The sequence below is a fragment of the Nycticebus coucang genome, chromosome 14 (genome assembly GCF_027406575.1).
Source record: "Nycticebus coucang isolate mNycCou1 chromosome 14, mNycCou1.pri, whole genome shotgun sequence".
In the NCBI taxonomy this organism is placed as follows: Eukaryota; Metazoa; Chordata; class Mammalia; order Primates; family Lorisidae; genus Nycticebus; species Nycticebus coucang.
In genome coordinates, this window is record NC_069793.1 from 50,766,473 (window position 1) to 50,770,988 (window position 4,516).

The following is a 4,516-nucleotide window of genomic DNA, read 5'->3' on the forward strand; positions in this document are numbered from 1 at the left end:
ACTGGCAGGATGCTCACGTGCCTTCTTCAAGGCATTTCTTTCTCAAGATCACAGCCCCTTGGATGCTAAATTCCAAAGGCTGCTTGAGTGGTCAGGAAACACTAGCCAAAGGAAAGGCATTTTTCAGCCAATTTATGGTGAAGCTTAGGGAAATATTCCTGACGCACATAAAAACATTTTTGTTGTACTAGACACTGCTGGAATTTGTTTGTCTGAAACTGCTTTAACAATTTTTATATGACTTTTGAAATTATTTTATTTTATTTATTTATTTTGAGACAGAGTCTCATTCATTCACCCTGGGTGGAACGCTGTGGCATCATAGCTCACAGCAACCTCAAACTCTTGGGCTCAAATGATTCTCTTGTCTCAGCCTCTCAAGTAGCTGGAACTACAAGTGCCCGCCCCACACCTGGCTGGTCTTTTTCTGTTTTTGGTAGAAACAGGGTATCACTTTGCTCAGGCTGGTCTCAAACTCCTGAGCTCAGGCAGTCCACCCACATCTGCCTTCCAGAGTGCTAGGATTACAGGCATAAGCCACAGCACTGAACCTGAAATAATTTTAGATTTACTAAAAAGTTGCAAAGATAATTCAGAGAGTTCCCATGTAACTTCACCCAGCTTCTCCCTAATGCTTACAGCTTGTGTAATCATGGTGCCGTTGTCCAAACTAAGAAATTAACATTGGTGTAATACAATTAACTACAGACTTTACTCAGATTTCCTTGGTTTTTTCCCCTAATGTCCTTTTTCTGATCAAGGATCCAATCTATGGTTCCACATTGTGTTTAGTATTCTTGTTTCCTTAATCCATTCCGATCTTTAACAGTTTCTCACTCTTCCCTGTTTTTTAGGACTTTGACAATTTTCAGGAGTATTGGTCAGATATTTTGTAGAATGCCTTTCAGTTTGTTTTTTTCCTGATGGTTTTCTCATCATTATACTAGGGTTATAAGCTTTGGAGAAAATTACCACCAAGATGAAGTGCCTTTTTCATCACATCATATCAGTAGGTACATGTTATCAATATCACTTATCGATGTCATGTTAACCTTACCCACTTGATAAAAGTGGTACCTGCCAGTTTTCTTCACTATGAAGTTACTGGTTTTTTCCCCCATACTCTGTTCTTTGGAAGCAAGTCACTAAATCCAGCCCACATTCAAAAGGGAAAGAAGTTAAGTTCTATCTCCTGGAAGGATATCTTTAAATACTGTTTTAAATTCTTTTTTGTTTGTTTGTTTTGAGACAGAGACTCGCTATGTCACCTCGGTAGAGTGCTGTGGTGTCACAGCTCACAGCAACTTCAAACTCTTGGACCCAAGTGATTCTCCTGCCTCAGCCTCCCAAATAGCTGGGACCACAGGCGCCCGCCACAGTGCTGGGCCATTTTTTTTGTTGTTGTTGTTGCAGTTGTCATTGTTGTTTAGCTTTCCTGGGCTAGGTTCGAACCCACCAGCGTGGGTCCATGTGGCCGGCGCCCTACCCACTGAGCTACAGGCACTGCCATGTTTTAAATTCTTCTGTAAGGAACATTTGCTCCTTCTCTTGAACTTACCTATCTATTTATTCAGTCATTTATTTCTATCAGTATGAGCTCATATATATACTTTTTATTCTTTTTAAATTTAATTTAATTTTATTTTTTAAATTTTAAGTAAATTTATTTACTTCCAGTTAATGTGAGGGTGCAAGCAACCAGGTGAAAGTATTTGATTTTGTTAGGTGGAGTTCATCTTGTGGTTATGTCCCACACACGAAAGGTGTGCGACTCCCCACCCCATGCCCATTCAGTAAGAACACCCCAACTCCTTTACCCTCCCTCATTACCTCTCCTCCAAACTTGAATTGAAAAGAGTTTTTCTCCTATGTGAGCACACATTGGATCATCTACTGGCTTCATATTAGCATTGAATACATTGGATACTTGCTTTTCATTCTTGTGATACTTTACTAAGAAGAATGTATTTCAGCTCCATCCAGGATATTGCAAAAGATGTGAAGTCACCACCTTTTTATGGCTGAATAGTATTCCTTGGTGTGCATGTTAATCCATTCCTGAGTTGATGGGCATTTAGGTTGTTTCCACATTCTGGTGATTGTAAATTGAGCTGCAATAAACAATCTAGTGCAAGCGTCCTTATGATAAAATGATTTTTTTTCTTCTGGGTAGATGCCTAGTAGTGGGATTGTGGGGTCAAATGGGAGGTCTAATTTGAGATCTTTGAGGATTCTCTGTATTTCTTTCCAAAGAGGCTATATAAGTTTGCAGTCCCACCAACAGTGTAAAAGTGTTCCCCTCTCTACAGCTGCATGTGCAGTTTTGGGACTTTGTGGTGTGGGCTAATCTTACTGGGGTTAGGTGATATCTCAGGGTACTTTTGATTTGCATTTCTCTGATGATTAGGGATGATGAGCATTATTTCATATGTTTGTAAGCCATTCATCTTTCTTCCTTAGAGAAGGTTCTATTCATGTCTCTTGCCCAGTGTTATATGGAATTATTGGCTGTTTTTTTGTTATTAATTTGAGTTCTCTATAGATCCTATTATCAAGCCTTTGTCTGATTCGTAATATGCAAATATCTTTTCCCATTCTGAAGGTTGTCTATTTGCTTTGGTTGTTGTCTCCTTAGCTTTACAGTATTCTTTGGTTTATAATAAAATACTATCATTTTTTATATTTTTGTTTAAATTGTTTCAGCCTTAGCCATTGAGACCTCTTGGGCTCAAGTAATCCTCTTGCCTCAGCCTCCCAAATAGCTGGGACTAGGTTTTTGGTAGAGATGGAGTCTCACTCTTGTTCAGGCTGGTCTCAAACTCCTTAGCTCAGGTGATCCACCTGCCTTTGGCCTCCCAGAGTGCTAGGATTATAGGCATGAGCCACCATGCCAGCCCCATGTCTTTTTATTGAAGAAGTGTAATTAGTGATGAAAATTTGGGGGCTGGATATGCTCTTTGCTGCTAAAATGTCAAGGCTTCTAGTCCTGTACATATATACTAACTGCTCTATGCACACATATCTATATTTATTCTGTATCTATCTGCATATATATTAAAATACACGTAAGTTCATACAGACATCTCTAACTCTAATACAGTACCACAGGACTCAGTCTATCATTTATTTACTCATTGGTTCTAACGTAATATATGTGTATAGCAGTTTCAGAACTGCTTCTCTATACCAACTAGAGTATAGTGTTTATATATAGTTCCTTTTCTTTAGCTCTAAAGCTTTCAGTCTAAACAAGGTTTTCCAAAGTAACTTACTTCAGCCTCCTAATCTCCCCACTTCCTTCAATGAGGTTGTATCCCATGTTTGTGATATAGTCAGATTCATTTGTCTCTGTTTACGCGTTATCCTGACATCCTCAAACATCATGGTGGAGTTTTTAGAAATTTGCATGCACATTTATGATGTGTAAATTCTATTAGTTTTGACAAATGCATTCAGGGGTATCCAACCATTTTTGTATTTTTTTTTTGTATATTGGAAAAAGAGTTGTCATGGGCCACATGTTAAATACACAAATGCTAATGAAAGCTGATGAGCAACAAAAGGTCCGCACATAATTTTTGTCATATCTGACACCACAGATAAGCAAAAAGGACCTCGTATAATCCACACATGGCTTGGGGATCACAGTTTGGACGCCCATGGATCATATGTCCATAGCACAGTATTATGCAGAATAGTTCCATTATCTTAGAAATTCCTGTGTCAGGCAGCGCCCATATACCAAGGGTGGCAGGTTCAAACCCAGCCCCAGCAAAACTGCAACAAAAATAGCTGGGCATTGTGGCAGGCACCTGTGGTCCCAGCTACTTGGGAGGCTGAAGCAAAAGAATCATCTAAGCCCAAGAGTTGGAGGTTGCTATGACCCATGACGCCACAGCACTCTACCAAGGGTGACAAAGTGAGATTCTATCTCTAAAACAACAAACAGAAAGAAGAGAAGAGAAGAGAAGGCGGTGCTGTGGCTCAAAGTAGTAGGGCGCCGGCCCCATATGCCAGAGGTGGCGGGTTCAAACCCAGCCCAGGCCATAAACTGCAAAAAAAAAGAAAAGAAAAGAAATTCCTGTGTAGCCAGCCCCTCTGTAGCGTGAACCTGCTTTTACAAAGTGAGACTGTATCTCTAAAACAAAAAAAAAAAGAAAAAAGAAATTCCTATGTAGCCAGCCCCTCTGTAGTCTGAACCTGCTTTTAAAATCCTAGTTTCCTCTATTAATTGATTCAGTCACTCATTTAAACTATAGTTATTCTCAGAGCCTAGAAGACATTTCACTGATTTCTCACATGTGCTGAGTTGATGAGTGTGGGGTTCAGGTGGCAGCATTGTTTGTTATTTCTAAGATTGTGGAAACTTCCTCACTGCTAGTTACTGCCACTGCCATGTTACATTCACTAAATAGCTCACCCATAAAATTATAATGACAAAAAACTTGCTTCTAAAAGACTCTCTTTGGGCTGCACTATGGGCTATTCTATCTTCATTGTTGATATCATCAGAGTA